This window comes from Acartia tonsa, chromosome 7 (genome assembly GCF_053477335.1).
Source record: "Acartia tonsa isolate MP-2025a chromosome 7, ASM5347733v1, whole genome shotgun sequence".
Lineage (NCBI taxonomy): Eukaryota > Metazoa > Arthropoda > Copepoda > Calanoida > Acartiidae > Acartia > Acartia tonsa.
The window spans coordinates 9035631-9056084 of record NC_137266.1 but is presented as its reverse complement, the minus strand read 5'-3'; the positions used below and the strand labels follow the sequence as shown (position 1 = coordinate 9056084).

At 32.8% G+C, this 20454-nt stretch overlaps 1 protein-coding gene and 2 long non-coding RNA genes across 10 annotated transcripts in view; 1 reads left to right on the top strand and 2 right to left on the bottom strand.

Moving 5' to 3' along the window:
- Positions 1-20454, bottom strand: part of LOC145324784 (uncharacterized) — a 138800-nt gene that overhangs the window by 62540 nt on the left and 55806 nt on the right. The window lies entirely within an intron of this gene.
- Positions 8158-9467, top strand: LOC145324108 (uncharacterized). Its single transcript, XR_013881186.1, has 3 exons — positions 8158-8263; positions 8776-8884; positions 9353-9467. It is a non-coding gene; the product is annotated as an uncharacterized LOC145324108 (long non-coding RNA).
- On the bottom strand, positions 13365-15278 carry LOC145324107 (uncharacterized). Its single transcript, XR_013881185.1, has 2 exons — positions 15218-15278; positions 13365-14242 (listed from the first exon to the last, which is right to left on the bottom strand). It is a non-coding gene; the product is annotated as an uncharacterized LOC145324107 (long non-coding RNA).

Below are 20454 nucleotides of genomic sequence, written 5' to 3'. Positions count from 1 at the left end.
ATTTTAAAGACTAATGTCTTACATTACATCGCTGTCAAGTATACCTTTTAGACTTAATATCTACAAAATATATCGTTCGACGTCCGTAATTAAATTTTACGTAACAATAAATTGTCAACCCTTTGTTTATGTTTGGGCGGTCAAAAGTGATAGGGGTTGGATTTGAGCGAGGTTATAAAAAGCTGGCGGCCCAATAATTATGCTCATTTTATCAACAATTGTCTTTGCGAGCGGAGCTTGCGTTCGAGTGTTTAATTTTACCGCTAATTCCAAGAGAATTTATATAAAAGTGATAAAATATAGTAACTCGTTTGTTTTATATAAATGTTTTTATGTTATAGATTGTTGATATGCCCATTATTGCATTCGTTAGCCTCTATTTAAGACTCAAGAATCTCATTTTCTTCGTCGATAAGGCCTTTATCACTATATTTTTGATCGAAAGTGGGTTAGAAACAATATGGGTATATCTTCAATTTATGACAATTTTGTTTTATATAATATTTGTAGTTTTGATAGGACATATCTGAATTATCAGGTAGATTGACGTACCTTGTTTTGTTTACGTTTTCTGTCTGCAAAAGTTAAATTTGTTCATCGTAAGCAAAACTTATATTAACACAGATATGTTCCACCACTTTATTCGTTTTAACTTTTGATTACAGCGCCCTTTTTGTAATCAAAATTTATTGAATATTGACTTAAATCTTCTAAAACAATTTTTCTATAGATTTAAAGTAAGATTTTCGTTTTACTTAATTCAATCATAATGACGTTTAATTAATAGGTTATTTACATTACAAGTAACTCAACCATATTTATTTTAAAATGGTTGCTTACAAAAATTATATTTAGCTAGCTTTATCGTAGGTACTTTTAAAACATCATTGAAAATATTCGGATTTAGCTAGTACATAAGTTTAGTTGCTTGATACATCATACTGAAAATGTTTTGATAGCTCAGCGATAGCTATTTTTAAACGTTGAATCATGTAAAATTAATTACACATTCTTTAACTTAATTGAATCTACTTTTAAATAATAAAACAAAGTTTTAATGTTTGAATAGCTTAACGATAGCTATTTTTAAGCGTTGAATCATGTAAGATTAATTACACATTTTTTAACTTAAGTAATTTTACTTTTAAATGATAAATCAAAGTTTTAATGGTTAGGTAGCTCAACCATAGTTGCTTAAAATACTGAGAAAGAAAATTTTTCGTGCGTACAGTCTTTTTCATAAAATTAATTTTACTATATTGCCTTTCAGAATCACTAGTCCTCTATTTTAAATTTACATCCGCTCATTATGTATATTCCGGACAGCCTGGACGCGCATCAGAATATTAAGGAGAGATTCGAGGAGTCGATGAGAGCGGCTGCGGCCACTCTCGCCAACTCCTCGCTTCTCGAAACCTCCTTAGACGACTCGAGTTCAGTGTACAGCGACGCGTCTGGGATGCCAAGCCTTGCTGACGTTGATGACTATGGGAGTACTTTTGATACTGTAGAGTCCGAAAGGGATCAAGGGGAGATGTTTGGCAACGAGCATCTCTCACTGATGCTTAGTAGAACGATACAAATCATCTGGTCTCTCCTCAATTCGGTGATGCAGAACTCCTGCGGTGACATTGGTGACGATGTTGCCGGAGGTGATTCTGGGTCTGCCGAGTCGAGGAGAGACCAGAAGACGAGTCTGGACGCACTCAACATGGATGGCTTGTTCAACATGTTGTTGGGTTTAGGCTTATTTTCTTGTGCTCTCTTAGTGGTCTTCTTCGGCGCTGTAGGGCTTGAGACTCTAACTCGTTTAGATAACACCTCAGACAGGTCGCTGGCTCGCTGGATAAGAGATGTATGTACGTGCCTCCGTGATATAGGCTTCCGGACCATTGAGCTTCTTCACTGTGGTAACAGGACTAGATCTGGAGTTACGTCGCCAACTGTGGAGCCGTCGGATACAGGCATGTATGAAGCCGCGTCCTCTGTGATGGATGATATTCTGTCAGATACACAGGTGAGCTTTTCTTCTGTTGTATATTTTTTTTTCTGTTTTGTATATTTTTTTTTTATAGCCACCCGTTTTGTCTAGTAAAGCATCATGTTGTTGCAGGATTGTTCTGTCCTATTCTCACTTCCTCAACGTTGACTTTCGGCTCTTCCATATATATCGCTCACCGTTTGTCGTCGTTTTATGTCACCAGAGAAATCCGCTCGGTTACCGCAATCAAATTGAGATACCAGTTAACATTTACTAAAATCTTAATTAGCAAACTAATATTATTTCCCTCTGGGAAGGTTGAGAGTCTGCTCGTGCCGCACGTTTCTCATTGGGGTTTTAAATGTTAGATCAAGACTTTAATGTTTTCTTTTTGTTTTAGGCTCCCTCTGCTAGTCCATCAACTCCAGCTGAGGTGAGATCCAGAGTTGGGCTGTTTGCTGTACACCGCCTGTCTGCCACTGAGGATCGAGTTACTGGAAGTAATGTGCCTGCGGGATTGGACACCCCATCGGGAAGTCCTGGCTTCCGTCCGTTGATATTTGATCAATCAGAGCGTCTTCATGTAAGTATCCAAGCTTTAGTTTTCTATATTAATTTTCAGAAAGAGGCTGTATAATTGTACACGTATCTAGAGGTGTTTGCAACTAAAATTCTTTTATTGGTAGAATATTAACCTTAAAATGTATGGTTGCGTAAGCATTTTTGAACCGTTTTAAGATTTTAATTCTATTATAAAGTGGGTTGAATCGCTACCTAATCATATAGCTTTACAGGATTTTAGGCATTCTCATTTCCTGATTTTCCTAGATTCTATGTTGGTGTTGCGATTAAACTAATAAAATCTATTATATTTTAGGCGACAAATTCAGCTAACCTGGAGCAGCATTATACAACCATGCTAAGGTTTAGCCCGCCCAGTACTGGAGGGTCCGAGGAGAGATCCAGCTATAGTTCATCTCTATGCCTTAGTCGCATTGATTCCCCATCTGCAGCAGACCTTTCAGCGGTAAGTTTGCTAAATTCTTTTAATATTATTATTCGCCAAAATTACGTGACTTAAGGTAAAGGATTTGGTGAGTTTAGCTATACTTATATACAATAAGTTATTTTAACTATAGTGTTTATCCCTTTCCAATGGTTAGCATTATGACTTTAGAGGATTTATAAAAAAAAAATTTTTTTTCTAAAAGTATCAGGATTGCTCAATTATCTATATGGGTAAACATTATTATATTTCTCCCTGATATTTGTTAAGATTTTCTGTTTAACTAATATTTACTTCCCTATTTTAGGAAGCGGAAAGTACCATTCCTCTAGTGGACGTTTTCGAGATCGATATACCATCCAGCCAGTTCGGTTCTATGGGTAGTGAGATTCGGTTCCCATTGCCGGAGAGAATTGTTGGAGGTTTAGAACGGCTGTGTCTTACAGTTGAGACCCCAACCCCATCTCTTCCGCCAGAGACTGCCTCAGAGACGGCTAGCCTGACTTCAGTTGCGCGTTTGTCGGATAATAGCAGGGAGGAGTCCGATGCTGAGGGTGTCCCTCGGCGACGGGGTTCTGCCGGCCCTAAGCATACGCGTTGAAGTGGCGATTGTTAGCTTGGTCGTAGACATTGTAATTTTATTAGACAAAAAACTGTTCAGACATGTGTGACAAAATTCTTAATCTATGTAACTAGTCAAATAGTGATCACTATTTAGTAAAATATTAGACGTTATGACTTTTATACTGTACAAGACCAAATAATTTACACCGTTGCTATTTTGTTATATATGTACATGTTAGCTTGTAAGGAACTTAGTATGTAAGGAAATAATGGTATAAGGTTGTATTTTCTTTTTCCCCTAATTTAAAACTTCGTGTAGTCTCAATTACTTTCTTCATAAATGAACTAAATTTCTTTTCTCAATAGTATATTAACAACTTTAATTTCAGCCTTGTATCACAATTTATTCATTCTTGTTAGCTTTTAAGGGTTATGTATATAGAGATATTTAGTCGAACTTGCGCCTCAGTACCTTTTCTCTAATCTTTCATTTATATCCATCCCTGTGCATTAATCGTGAATTTTAATTGTGCTGTGATATATATAGAGGACTTGTAAATAGCATATATTTTTTTTGTAATCAATATCTAAGTAGACTGAAAGACTGACGTTAGACAAAGCTATTTAAATACGCTTATTCAAGTACTTTTAAGAGAGATATGTAAAGACTGTTTGTAAATTTTAATATTTGAGCAATTAAAGTAGTATCATTGATCGGGTAATTTCATTAAGGAAGAATTGTTTAAATTATTAAGGTTTAGAGTAAATATCATTTCCCTTCAAAACTATAGAACTTAACATCCCTTTAATTCTTACTACAACAGCCGTAAAACTTAAGTTTCGGGGTAAAATTTTCTTAGGTCTGTCATTAAAGCTAAATCTAAGTTTTATTTCCACCAAATAGAGTTTTCCTGATTCGAGTAGAGTCGTTGATAGGCTAGGTGCCTATATATATATATAAGTTTTTGCATTTATTGCTCAATTATTTTTAATGATCTCGGAATTTTTCTTATGTGCCAGTATACAGCTTAAGTCCAAAAAAAAAATATATTAACTAAATTTGTTAAAACTTGTCAGAAATCTTTCTTATTATCACAATTTTGTTTCCAAAGATTTGTTAAATGAAAGTTTATATTCTGTTTTCGAAATTGTCTTAACTTTATAATTTTCACCAAAGAGAAGTATTTGTCAAATTTTTATACCTTTTTTCTAAAGATTATCTACTTTTGTTAAAATAAATATAGAGATTTTTAAGTAACATACATACTTGTTAATTACTGGTTTAATATATGTTGTGTAAAATTCCTATTTACGTAGCTACTCTATAAGCGTTACTTGTTCGTTTGTCACGTTAGTAATGATAATAATTAAATTAAATTGTTACCTTTATGAAGCGTTTCAGCCTAGTTTTAAAATTCGCTTATTTTATAACGATTAAATAAGTAATAACATTACCTGCTATGTTCTTTTGGTATCATAGTTACTATATATGCGATTTATTTTCTTACCGTTTCTATCACTACCTTTTAAGGTAAATCCTATAATAATAACGTAGAGAATTTTATAAGAACGTACAAGAATATAAGTACAATATTGTATAGGTAAGTACGAGAGTATTATATTTTCCGTTTGGCAAAGTCTTTTATATCATTGGGAATGTCCGTAAGTCTTTCCATCTGGATACATTAGAAATCAAGTCATAGGAATCATGTTAACTTGTATGTTTATCTGACTATTCTGTTTGAGTTTCTAGGTCGATAACTAGCGGTAGTTGCGGCAGGGTGACCTCTCCTGCCGTAGATTACCGTCAGGTTATGATGATGTGCATCTGGTCGTTGAGGGATAAGCGTTCTACCGCGTGTACGCAAACTCCTCTGAAATACTCTTAATATTCTTTTCAAGAGTCTGACTAGGAATGTAGTGACCCTGTCTAATATTATAACCATGATAATTGTTATCGACACGTATATGGCTATTTCTTCTATATGAGCGAAGATAGTTCTAATGGTCAATGGTTCTTTAGGTTTAGGTGGGCACAGTGATTCCGATGCAAATGGTAAAGTTCGTGCCGTGGTCTGTCGGTCATAGCCTAGTGCGAATTGTGTGATCGTATCTCCCAATGTGAGATTATATGATCCTCCTGTTATAATAAAAGGAGTGGATGTAATAGTTATGGATGCATTCTCTAAACTGTGATTAGTATTCTCACTCAAGCTAGTAAAGACAATTCCATCTTGCACATAAGCATAGGGATAAGTCTGTTTCGCCAAAGGACAGTGCTTGGTTATCAATGTTTCATTAACGCTAAGTAGTCCCTTAAGGCACTGGTCAGCTTCAACCGGTAGATAAGCGTTATAGTAAGATTGTCTGTATACTCTTTTGGTTTTATCCAAATAATAAATGGAATCGATGTAGCATTCATCAAAAGGAATTGGTGCGTATCTGTAGATTTTTATTGGCTCAGAACTTAATTCCATGGATAGTATAGTGGTGAATGATGTTGTACCACCACTTAAACGGCTTTGGACTTCCAATCCAAGATTATGAGTATAGTCCAAGTTAAGCTCTTGCCTTACAAAAGTTTTAATAGAGTCTGTGATATCTGTCTTTGCAAGATCTTGAATTAGAGTAAGTCTGAAATTTAAGTCTGCTTTAAGCTCTTCTAAGTTCGTGATGGCTAAGTTGCTCAAGCTATCAACATAAGAGTATTCTGCTGTTTGCACAAAGTTAGCGGCTTTGGCATGAAGAGTTATACCACTTACGATTTGTGGTACTATCTCCGCAAGCAATAACTGTGTAAAATCAAACTTATCATGATCTAGCTTATAAGAAAGTTTATTTACGTTATTAGTCACTTCAATGCGGTTAGAACTTATTAAGGGAGTTACTGTTTCAATAGCTTCCTTGATTGTGCGGATAAGTTTCATTACATCAATAAGCAAGTCCTTAATCTTTTTGGTATATAACTTGCCTATAAGTTTAGTTTGTGCTGAAGTGAATGTGCGTCCATCGTAGCTAATGTCTAATTGAGTCTTCAGGCCATCATAGATTGCTATTTCAGGCGCTGTATTGTCTACAGATATATCAACTTGAATGGATTGAATTGCTACAGCTGTGTAGCCTATATACTCTCCACTTTGATAGTGAGTGGGTATCAAGTCTGTCATTGTGTTTGCTGTTGTACTATAGTAGTACATACTTAGTATTATTAATATTATCTTAGGATACATTGTTAAACAGCTAAGTTTATTTAATAAATGCTTATATCCACAATCAAAAGTTACTTTTCTGACTGATACACTTACACTAATAGATAAGGTCTTCACTGCTTGGAGTTCTATGATAAACTAACTTATTTTTCCAAAATCTATTTATTATCCCACTTTCGCTACTGCTAGATCCTGAGTGGGCGTTTCCGGTTTCTAACTATAATTAAAGTTTTGACATATTTTTTGTATGTAGATTGGTTATAGGCTTAATAACTAATCAAGTTCATCTCAGTTCAAGGCATATATATATAGGTTGTCTAATAATATTGTTATGTCTGTGTAATTTACATGGTTCATATTAGGTATTTCAACCCAATTCTGTATATATTGGTTATGTAGTACCATGCGTATATTTGTACAGTTTGTATTACTCGTTTGACTCTGTTTAGACTATACAGATTCAAAACTTATACATATACAATTTTCCTTTTATATATTTTTGTGTATAAATATTTTTGAAGGGATCGACTTATTTAGTCGACGTGTATTGTATATGGTTGGTCTCCCCCTGTCAATAGAGAAGACGTAAATTTTACCACTGGATATATAACCTTGAGTGGGAAAATTCTAAGCCCAGTTCACAAAAGCTAAACAGTCAACCGATAGAAATTTTCAGTCAACCTTTTTTGAGGTCAACCTTTTTTCAGTCGTACTTTTGAAAATATACTTGGGAAAAAAAATATTTAATGTTCCTTTTTCCCTGAAAAAACAGCTGGAGGTTAGGTCTTTTACAAATTTAGGCTGACGTTCTTATAATCCCCAAAAATATTTTAAATTATATTTAATTTTTCTAGCAAATTTTTAAAATGACATTTACAATCTTACAGTACCTATAATATAATTAATTATTGAAATGAAAATTAAATATTTGTGTTATTATATTTTTTATAAAAATTGTGTAATGTTGAAGAAACATCTCTCAATTTAATAGCCTAAGCTACAGCTGATAATAAAAAATAAGTCCAACCAAAAAACAAAATGGCCAGACAATAACAAACAATTTTTCGTAATCTTTATAAAAATAATACATTGTTGCAATACGTATGTTACATAAATGCATTATCATATTGAATTTTATTTGTGAATTTTTTTAATATTACAATATAAACGTTTGCTTAAAGTTAATCGAAATCAAGCGAGGCAGGCGGAGAAGACGTTGTTTTGGAATGAAAAGGTTACGCACTTGCAAGTGTGTGTGTGTGTGTGTGTGTGTGTGTGTATGAAGTGACCCATAATTCCAATTACCACCAACTATTAACGTTAAAGATATATATTGCGTAATGAATAAGGCATAATAATTTATATTTGGGTGTTATATCCCTGTTTTGTTTCGTCAATATTCTTAATAGTTTGGATCCTTTCAGATCTTACTAAAGATGGGATGCAATTTTTTTTGAGTGACGGCGGATTGGTTTTCTACGCTGTTTTACTAACAAAAATCAGGTATTACATTATTTTTCATTTAAACTACAATAGAACCCACTTGTTAAAAATTATTTAGAAAACTTAAATCCGACGCAAATAAAGAAGTAAAAAGCTTTTTGTTGTTGGATTAATGGTATCTGTTATAAATAGTTCAGTTCAGCAATTACAAAGTTTTAATTATACAGCAATAGGAACCATTTTTAACATCTTTAGTTATGACGCGGTGTTAAGCTGAGATTCGACCCTATCACCTCCCTGATGACGAGCGGATGCGTAACGTTTTTAGCCATGGTCGTGGATATATAAACTGGATTTTAGTACAGTGATATATTTATGAAGAGGGATTCATAAGTTTGATAGTTACTTCGCCCCTAGCATCATGGCGAGGCGAGAATAATAGTCAAATCTTACACAAGACATTTATAAAGCTTCCATGTAAAGTGAAATTATTAGGATTGATAGACAGACAGACATCCTGTTACTGATATAAGGATTATTCACAGTGTTGTTTATGATTTTTAAAAATTTAGGTTAATGGAAAGCAGACTGACTTGAAGCACGTCAATACAACAACACCTTTCACCAACGAAATAAAACAACGAAGAATTTCTCTGCCAACTACATCCTATATATATCAAGGTAAATATACGCAGCTTACCTTTCAATGATAAGAATCAACTCTCTTATTTAAAGGTCTTAAATATTACAGTCTCTTCACAGTTTAAGTTATTCAGAATATCTACATGCAGATATTGATTATCCTAAATCCTATATAACTTTATACGGAGAGGTTGCTCATGAGAAATGAACAAATGTTAAAATGAATAGGTATTTTTTAAAACTATCAAAAAGGGACAATACACGGATAAGAGAAAATCGTATTTTGGATTGAAGGCTATTAAAAAAACCATTAAGTTAGAAAAACTTCCTTTTATTGTAGAAATGTCCCCTCCTTTCTTAAAGTGTGTCTTTTATAAGCATACCCGCTAGTTTTCTAAAGAAGTAGTGGCCATATGACAGATAAAATGAATTTTGCAGTACCTTCGCTACTAAAAGAAATGGTTAGACTTAGAATCTACTATTTAATTAAGTATTGTTTTTTTTCAGGAAACAATGACGTTGTTTAGCCGTATGGAAGAAAAAAATCATTTAAATATTAAGATTTTAAGATTTCTAAATTATACCTAAATGATTTGTAACAAAATAAAATAAGATATTTCTATATTTTTTATTAATTCAATGGTTAAGTGTGTGAAGCTACTCTTTAATTCCATATGTACGTTTAATAAACCAATGAATCAAAATTTAGTAAAAGTCCCCAAAGTTATTAAGCCAACTAAAACAGGGACTAGTGTATTAATCTCTATATTTATATTGTATTATTTGGCTTTGTTGCTTTTTAATAGTATCTTTTTAACATACAAACTAGACTTAAGAAAACACTTTTTAAAATCGTTACACATTTTTAATTGTTGCGGGTTTTCTCCGATCGCTTTTGATATACTTATATATTTGAAAACGTTTTTAATTAGTAGAAAAGATACTCTATAATTCAAAATGTCCGTCCATCTCTCTATCTGGGGATTTTCTCGTCTCCTATCAAAGATAAACACCTGATATTTTTAGGGATTTAATAAGATACCATTTTTCATATTTTCACTAAGTTTCATTAAGATTCGACAATAAATTGGGGTGCTAGATCGATTCCTACATTTTTAAGTTTTCATGATTTTCTCAACTCCTATTTTAGACAGATGGCTGAATTTTTCATGGATTGAATACTTTATTATCCTGCAAACTGTTATCAAGTTTTAGTGATATTTGCCTATTGGTTAGGGTGCTAGTTCTATTCCTAGATTTTTAAGTTTTCATGATATTTTTTAACCATATTCGAGATGGAAGGCTGATATCTTCAGGGATTAAATAAATTTACAATCTACATATCCCCCACAAAGTTTAAAGTGCTAGATCGATTCATATATTTTAATGTTATTTATCTTACAAGGTTTTATGTTTTTTTATGAAACTGCTTTTTAGTTCATTTTTTCCGGATATCCATCCATAAGTTGTGAGCTTCACTACTTATGGATGTTGTCATCCTTGTTCTTATACTTTTTAAAGATTAGGATAGAAGATCCATGTAAGAGTAGTATCACCTAAGGACAGGACGCTGCAGGGATAAATAAGGGTTACACATAAAATATAATGTGGGAGGATTGAGGTAAGACATCATAAATGTGATAAATGGGTAGGTATTAATAGAAAGAGTTTCCGCTGAAATTTAAAAAAAAATAAGATAATTTTGAACTTTTCGTTAAAATCATGTAGTGGAACTACCCTTTAGGTGTAGTAAAGTTAAAAATGTCATTCTTTTAAACTTATTGAAATGTGACAGGATCTCTGTAAGTCTGTTCAAATGGATCCCTCTAAACACTGAACTGATACTATACTTCTTTACAGTGTTACATATCTTTGGTTGTGGAAGGTTTTTTGCTATTTTTGTAGAGGGTACCAATACCTCCCCCGTTCTAAATTTATAAAACTTTTAAAAAAATAAAATAAGAAATGGGGTTGAATTCTAACCCCCCCCCCCCTCTCATGTGCCTCTAAGTGTATATATACACTAATAATGAATAATTATCCTATTATTTAAAGAAATCAGTTTTTGTTTGATTATTAAGATCTCGATACCTAACCACTGAACCATTAAGTTGTGTTGGAATATTTCTGTTGCTTTTGATGCTCAGCATGCATCTGCTAGTCATTCTGATATAAGACCAATGGGATGTTTGTCTGTCTCTTCCAAAGGATTCGCTAATTAGATACTGGGAATGTTCAGGAGTAGTGTAAATCGCCCTTGGAAAAAAACTTAAGCTGAAGGTAAACTACACCCCCCCCCCCCTTATAGCATATATAATCCACTAAATGCTAGAGTGTAGCTGCTATTTGAATAAAATATTACGCAGTGTCTAATTTTTTTGATTGTCCGAAAATCAAGGTAAATAGAAGAATAACTTAATAGTTATTTCTCGTATCGAATTATAAACAGCTTTCCGCGGATATAGAATGTACAATTATAAGATTAAAACTAGTTTTTTTAGCCCCGAGGTGCCGAAGGCAACGGCTAAAAAAACTGGTTTTAATCTTATGATTGTACATTTCTATATTCGTAGAAAACTGGATATAATACGATGCTAGACATAGTTTTTTCGTATGGATGAGAACCGGTTCCTATCCACCGGATTCGAATGAATACGAGAAATAAGTTTCAATGGATATTCAGACTTTCAAGAAATGTACAGTTTATATACAGGCTAAATTTTGCATGTTACAGATATCATTTTCACAAGCCTTTGTTACAGGAATCATCAAGCCAAGTTTGAATTTCATAACTTTAACTTGCCTAAGAACTTCTTTATTGATTATCCTTTATACGGACATACTTGCATTTAAAAGTGTCTAATTATTTTATTCTATTCCTCATCAATATAAAAATCTGATGGAAAAAAAAAAAAGTTAAAAAGACCATTTTGCCAGCAAGATTAAAGTTATGAGACAAGGTTAAAACGCTAAAATTATGCATGGTACTTGCTTTTATCGGATATAGTGTAGAACTGTAAAGATATGGCAGCGAGACCGCTGTTGCCATCGTAAACAGCCATCTCCTGCGGTTTTATGCTAATAATTTTAAAATGTCAAATGTTTTATTGAATTCAAACTGCTGTGACACAAATGAAATGTAAACTTTTTGAATAAGCAAGGATGACAACATCCATAAAAGTAAAGCTCTGAAGCAGTTGGACAAATGTACATTAACACTTGTAGACTGTCAAAACTGAATAATCAGAATATAAAGGTATAAGAGTCGAAGCAAAATTGTAAGAAAATTGGTTATAAAAACTACTTGATACAGGATAATGTTTATGGGCATACATACAATATTAGGACGTTATTATAGAGTTGCTTTGCTTATACTATTCTGCTTTGTTGTTTCAGGAGTTATTTTTCAAAAAATAAGATCAATGGGATAATTAGAACATTAAGTTATTAAAAAGTAAAGAAAACAACATGTTTTAAATGGATGTACGGCCATTCTGGTAATGATTATAGAGTTGCTACACTTTCTAAATCGTACCTAACTACTACAGGAGTTACCATGCAAAGATTGAAATTTTTACCTGAATGACCATGCCAGGTTTGCTGGCATCCTGCCCGCCAGGAAGGAGATATTCAATTTCCGACTCTCAGTTATGTGTCATACCCATATTTAAAAAGTCCCTCAGATATAATCCTAGTCCTTAGATTAACTTTCTTGTTCGTGCATCTCCTCTATTTCAGGAAAAAGAAATAAAACCCTTAAGATATAGCAGTTATCAGGGGTAGTTTTTCCGCCGTTTCTCCAGTTACATATTGTACCACATTAGAGCAACTACATGCCAAATTTCAGCGTTCTACTACTGTTTTAAAACACACAAATACAAGGCAAATCAGCAAGAAAAATGTCCTCTTTGTAAGTTCACGGAATGTAAGACACACACCTTGTTATGGAATTATTTAAGTTAATAACAAATATAACAAGGTCAAGGATGACAACATCCATTAAAGTGAAGCTCGGAAATGGAAGGACAAACAAACATTAACACTTGTTGAGGGTCAGAACTGAATGGACTGAATATTAATGCATATGTCTATACAAAATTGTAAGTAAATTTGTTGCAAAACTGATTAAATAAATGTTACTGTTCAAAGACATACTGACGTTTTTTGGACTTGATTATAGAGATGCTTTGCTTATAGCACTATACCTTGTTGTAATAGGAATCAGTATTAAAAAAATCAAACGAATTGGATAATTTCAGCATTCAAAAATTTGTTGTCAATAAAGTAAAAAAATCAGCTTGTTTTAAATGGACTTCCGGACTTTCTAGTAGATTATAGATTTGCTGCACTTTATATGTCGTACCTAACTATTATAGGAATCAGCATGCAAAGTTTGAAATCGAAAGGACAATTCGAACCTGTTTAAATTAACGAAAAGAGCTTACTGCAACGGACGGACGTACGGACCAACCCTAATTATTAAAAAGAAGCCATGGTGTTAATACATGAAAAGTATTGATTGAGGGGATGATTATATTTTATTATAGATTTGAATATAATTGAAAAATCATAATTTAAAGATGAAATTAAGTAAAATATGTAACAGTTATCACAGAATCATTAAAAACTGTTTTTTTTCTCTCAAAATGTTGATGCTTCAAATTGCATGTGATTTTGTTGCCAAAAACTTTAATTAATAATTTAACATAAGGGATAGTTCTATGACAGATAGTATCAAATATAAAGCTTGCGAATATGAAAGTTGATTCACAAAAAATGTATTGATGATAAAACAAGGTTGACAACGTTCATTTGAAGTATTGAAGCACAAAAAATTTAAAGATGACTAGAAAACAAACAGAATAGGTAACAAATTAACATTTATAATGAATGCTAATAAATAAGATGACTCATCTGGAATAATTTCATAAGCATATAATAATGCAATTGAGTTACATGCATCTTTATTTACATGCCTTTAGAGCAACCAGAAATTGAGTTCTTGCTTAATATAGAAAGTAAAGATACTTGTTCTTTCATCTATGGACACAAAAGTCTCGTAGATCAAAGTCTAATTTAAAATTAATACTTTTATCCAAAAAAATACAAATTAGATCAAATATCACATAGATACGGTATAAGCAATCATTAGCAAAATATTATGTTGAATTAAATAGTATTAAATATAAGATGGATGTGTGCTAGGCCAGATTATAAAATTTTTAAAAGAAAGCAGTATCAATATTTTTCATTTGTTTGGTAGAGAAAAAAATGCTAAAACACACACACACATTCTTATTATATTTATTACTACACGTCGACATTAGAGATTTTTCTTGTGTGCTGCATTGAGTTTCATCTCGTTGGGTTTATTTCCTGCTTGGCTAACTGGAACCTCTAAAATAGTAAATATTTTTTAGTTACAAAAATACTCTAAAATTTGAAATGTCTGTCTGTCCGTCAATTTTCACATTAGGACATTTTATATGAGGAGCTAAGGACAATAAGAGCAACTACACCTTTCATTAATGATTACAACCTATTACTAAAGGATACACTCATAGAAGCCTCTATAGCACTTCCCTTGACCCTTAGGAAGCTTCACTACAAAGGAGAACCATATTGGTTCAGCAGATAGCGAGATCTTTAACTATAGACAAAAAAGCCTAATGCTTTAAAAAATACTAGTGGCATCTAGTGGTATTTGAAAAGGCAGAAATGGTGTAGAAAGATAGCTTAAATCCATTCTAAGAGTAAAATCGGAAATTACCATTGTCAAAAACCTTACAGGACCTATGTAAAGCTTACATAAAATAGAGAATCCAATCGGTTCAGTAGGTACTTATATCTTAAGCTTCAGACAAATAAAGCATATTACTGTACATAATAGGAGGATAGAATATAAAGAAGAAAGCTTTTTTTGTCCGTAGCACTGTATGGTTCTCCATTACTATTAAGATTCGTAATTGGTCCATGGAAGGTTTTTACCTATTTTGAGGAAGGATTTCTCCGCCCTCCTAACAAAAATTGACCTTCCCCCCCAAAAAATTTTCCTTTTCTTTTTAAAACTAAAATTGAAAATGAAGTGGGGTAAGTCATCTACCCCCTCCTTTGCACACAGTCCTGGCACAACACTGTGCACGCCACTATATATTTGTCTGCAAGTACTTATTAAGCATGGTAATGAGTTACACCTGCTTTGAGCAAAGGCCTTCCCCTATAATCTAACTATTTGTTACAACAACAATATGAAAAATTTTTAAATGTCTAAGTATGATGCGGGTTGGGGCCGAGATTCTAACCTATCACCTTCTCAAAAACGAACAGACGCGCTGCGTGTAACGCCACAGTCGAGGATTATGAAAATATTACCTGTTATTAATCAAAGAGAAGTGATCGGCTCAATGAAAATCATTTTTTATCTCTGAAACTTAAAACGGAAAATTATACATGGTGGACTTCTTTCTTTAAAGGTTAAAAATGAAAACTACATGAAAACAAGGATTACGACATTCATAACAGCGAAGCTCTGAAAGATTAGGACAAGCGAACATTAATACTTGTAGAGTGTTACAACTGAAAAAGCAGAATATAAATGTATATACTATTTAAGAACCTACTTACATTTTCAAGACTTAATTATAGAGAAGCTTCTCTACAACTTTGTACTTTGTTGTCCTAGGAATCAGTATTCAAAAAATCAAAACAATGGAATAATTATATAAACATAAAACTTTGATGTTAAAAAGTTAATTATCTACATGTTTAAAAGTGAAGTATGGATATTCTGGTAAAGAATATAGAGTTTTTACGCTTTTAAATCGACCTAACCTCTACATGAATCACCCTGCCAATTTAAAAATCTATAACACAAATCTAATATGCCTAAATTAACAAGAGCTATCCTTTACAGTCGCAAGACCGACCATAATTATGGAAAAGCTTCAAAAACTTAAATTAAACAAAATTATTCGTGCAAATTGCTGACAAAATTACTATCCCTTTCAGGATCACGGAAAGAAAACAAAGTAGTGTGTTTCGTCGTATTTTCACAGTAGCTTTTAATAGGTTAAGTAAGGTAAATGTTAATGATTTCCTCATAGGGTTAGAGCCCCAAGCAGGGGCTAGAAATAGGACGAAACCTGCTACTTTGTTTTCTTTCCATGATCCCCTCTTTATGATCACTTTTTTTAACTTTTAAAGTAAAATTTAATAAATAAAGCTTTCGGCCTATTTGTGCCTCACCAGGACCTGTGAAAGTTTACTGTGTAAAGAAGAACCATATAGGTTCAGCGGTTAGCAATATTCCTTGGTACAGATAGACAAAAAACATCCTGTTACTTTATTATAGGATAGATGTAAAATTATAACTTGAAGCTATTTAGTATTTACGTACTTAAATCATAGCAGCTGATTATTCTTTGTTTATAATTCTAGATTTTTTTGAAAAATACAAAGCAATGAGTAGCTAGCTGAATATATATTTTTTTTGTTTAAAAAAATCAAATAAAAATAATTAATCAAATTGTTTTTACTTAAAAATAAGTAAGACATTTTTAAAAGACAGCTTTTTATTAATTTTTTAATAAACTTCAACTATTGATATGGTTTGGCCCAGATTATGATCAGGGATAGAAAGATAAGATAAAGATTTTAAAACTATTTGGAAAATGAGACTTAGTAAAGAGTAACTTTTTTTTTGCCAAACAATGTAATTTTATTTGTAAATCTATAATATGGGGTTATTATTACAATCTCCTGCTATTTTGGGGTATGAAAACATTGTAATTGCAGCAAAAAATACGAATATATTTAGGTTGGGTTATATTTCAGTTGTACTAAAATCGGTTGACCTACTGGTAAAAAAGGTCGACCTCTAAAAAGCTTTTGTGAACCGGGCTCTACATAAATTATGATATCTCTGTTATCAGATTAGAATAACATACTATTATATTGTTCCCGAGTTTACAGGGTAAACGGAAATGCAAGTAGTTGTTATTGGAATAATTTATATCTCTTGATATCTGATACTTATAATTTATGTTCAATGTTTTTATAGATATGAATTCTGTACGTGTCCAGAATTATAGGTTTTGTATTAATTAAATTTGCATTTTGTTATAATGGTAATCATTCCGCTGCTTATTTGTGCATAAAGAGATGACTGTGCACATATTTCTGGTCGCAGATTTTGCTGTAGCCGGAATTATAAGCGGAAACGTATTTGTTTAGTTAATTATCTTTTAGTCCATGAGTTTATTGTAAGATTTTATAATTATTCTTTTGTATCCTCTATGAAAGTGTCGAAATATTAGTCAATTGGTTTGAAATTCTTTGATTTTGAAAGGGTATTTAACTTGTCTGTATTTATATCAGATCTCCTTTCAACCATGTTTATTTTGAAAACTTGCAATTTATTAATACTGTGAGAGGATATGTGTGATGTTAGGACTGGTCTTATGTGGAAAGTATTGCTTTTATTAATTCCACGAACCTTTTGTAAGTTTACCTTATATTTTTATGTGATTTTAGTTGTAATTGTATCTTTAATTAGCAACTAAGGCAGGTTTTGATATGTTTTGGTATCTCTTAAAGTAGATCTAGGGGAATTTTATTATTTAAACTTTTAAATGTCCCTGTTTATCAGAAATTGCGTACAGCATATAATATCGCTTAAGGAAAGAAGAGCAAAAGTGTTCTCTTCTTATAGTATGAGCTATAATTAGCTCATATGGTTAATAACTTAAATATTTTATGGCATTATTATTAATTGTGTTTGTTGATATAACAGTTCAAACTTACTTTGGTTAGAAATGTAATATACCTGTTATTTATTTGTCGACAAGATGCATTGGTATTTGGGTTATATTATAGTTCTGAATGAAGTTTCGCATGAAGTTTTAAAGTTTTAAAACGTCTGAGTACAATATGCAAGAAAAACTTAATTTTGTTTTGACTGAAATTTTCTTTGAGGGTAGGCAATGGCTTTTGCCTAATTACTAGATCTTTAAATAAAATCATTGATGGGTGAAATTGTGGCATATCACAATATATATACTGTTGCTGTGTTCTCATAATAAAAGCATGAAAAGTATAGTTTTGTTCGTACAGACCTTAATCAATAGTTTTGTCTTTATCACTATTATATACAAATCAGATATACTTTTGTCGCAATATGGTTTTGGGCGTATATTTCAGGCATTATTATAGGCTGATAGGTTAAGTATCCGAAATATTTTCTTAGACCTAATGTTAACCACAAGGTTACTTAAGAATTATAATTCATAGGGTTTTTAGGCTAACCAAAAATCTTAAATTCAGGTGGTCCAATACTGTTTTCCTTAGCTTGCAAATGCAACGATAAGTGTGGTATCTTATCGCCAGGAACGATATAGTATTGTATGATCATCTAAAATTAGATCAGGCGATAAAAGTGGTTTGTGAGTTCTGGCAATGCAATTTATAATAAGACTATTGCATAAAAGCTAGAGGTGGTACCAGCTTCATTTGACAGAGTTATTTTGCATGTCAATATGCTAGTTAATCTACCAAAGTTGGTCCGGCTGCCAAAACTCTATTAATGTCCTCTAAGTTTCACCCTTGTGCTAGTATTGAGACAAAAACTTTATTTAACCTGAGGATATGAGTGAGCTCGAGTATGCTATTGGTTCGTCTAGGCATACTGTTGTGAATATGCTTATAAAAAGTGTTATTTCAGTATAATCTGTAATTCCAGATATCTTTTGAGAACTTTTATGCTCGCTTTCAATTTATACTGTGATAGGCGTGTAAACTTAGAACCAAGGAAAAGTCACAACCCTTTTTTAGCAAGTGAAATTTTCTTAAGCTAGTTTTCTTTCTTTTATGTGCGTATTTCTCAGAATATTTAAAACGTATGCTCGACGATTCAGATTTCGGTCTTAGATAGTTCAATCAGTTTAATGATATTCCCTAAGTATACTGGGCTCCTGGGGTGGAGGAGTGTACTATCCAGGTCATGTCCTATATATATTTTTTTTATACAATTTTGTCTTGTCTGTCGTAGGTTGAATTTTAGTGTAAGATTTGCTTCACAAGTACTAATGGTCTTTAGGTAAAGTCCCAGTGTTATTTTGGCACTGTTGATTGTCCAGGACTTTTCTGTCTACTTGTGAATGTATGAAGATTCTAGAACTATGCCATAAAACATTAGCTATATTACTACTCGAGTTTTTTTTTTTGTATATTGATTTGAAATATTAGTGTGTGAGATTTTCAATCTTGACCATACACCTTAACCTAAACTCTACAGCATCATCTATGTTTTCAACGAGTTTACTGTATTCAGGAATAGATGAGACTAGAAATGTTATTAGCATTAAGATGATAATCAGATTAAAATCACTCATGATATGTGAGTGCCCTGTTCGATAGCTGTATGATTTAAAGTGTATCTACCAGCTTGATAAGTTAATCAATGTGATTATTGATTTTGTGTTTCAGATTGGTATAAGAGTATTATTGGGTTGGTTACTAGTAACTAGAGTGATCTAATTAATAGCTGGTGTGTTTCGGGCTATGGCAAGTTGATCCAATTCGTCATCAGATTCGTCTATTTCTGGTAGCATAGGTAGTCCATATATGAATGATCCTGAGAAATCAAAATCAACGACTACCTCTCTGACAATAGATTGGTTGCTGGACTCTATGTAACCAGTGATAACTGTGTTGGTGATAGTGTGATTGGAGTTGTTGATTATTAGAGCTCTGCCACTGAGTTGTCCATCATCATTGATAATGAGTTGTGTTTGTCCAGGTAAGATCTTAATTCCTGCGTTTTTGTTTGAAATATGATCGTCGCTGAGGATCACTTGTGTTCCAGGTGCCAGGTTGAAAAAGTGGTTGATATTCATTACTATCACTTGGGTTTCTTTAGCTTTGATCTTTTTAACTACTCCTGTACAGAGCTGGACCTCAAGTTCAGAACAGAAGATACTGCTCAGTGGTCCTTCAGGGTGAAGTATAGAATACAAACATGGCGCTAACCGGTACTTGTCTGTGACAGGAGTCCATGTTAGCTGTAGGCTTCTAATACCATTCAGTCCAATTATCATAGGTGCGACATCCTCATGGTCTTCAGCTACAATTGAGAAGAGAATTGGGTAATGACGGCTTGAAAATGATGTGGGACGAATCATGAGAGTTACTTCTCTGGGTTCGGGGATCTTGTGATCTGCACATGTGACTGGCAGCTCATGACTTTCTTCCAACTGATTTTTATCCTCATTCATTACTATGCCAAACAACTTGCTATAGTACCTGGCTGATATGATGTTTTTATCTGTTGCTGAGTCAAGTAAGGCTGTCATGCGTACATCATAGTCATATTTACAATCTATTTCTTCTGGCATACAACCAGAGCAATGAAGGTACAATTTTCTTTCATCCTCCTTTGCTGGTGTAATGTTGTCTCCTACTTGATCGTTAGGCTCATTGGGAATTATTTCCGCTGTGGCGGCTTTGATTCCACTGAGGTTACAATCTTTAGATGATTCCTTAGCATTGGCTTTAGCCCAGTCTTCATATGTTTGCCTGAAGACACCACTAGGTTTCACCTTACCACTATGGTA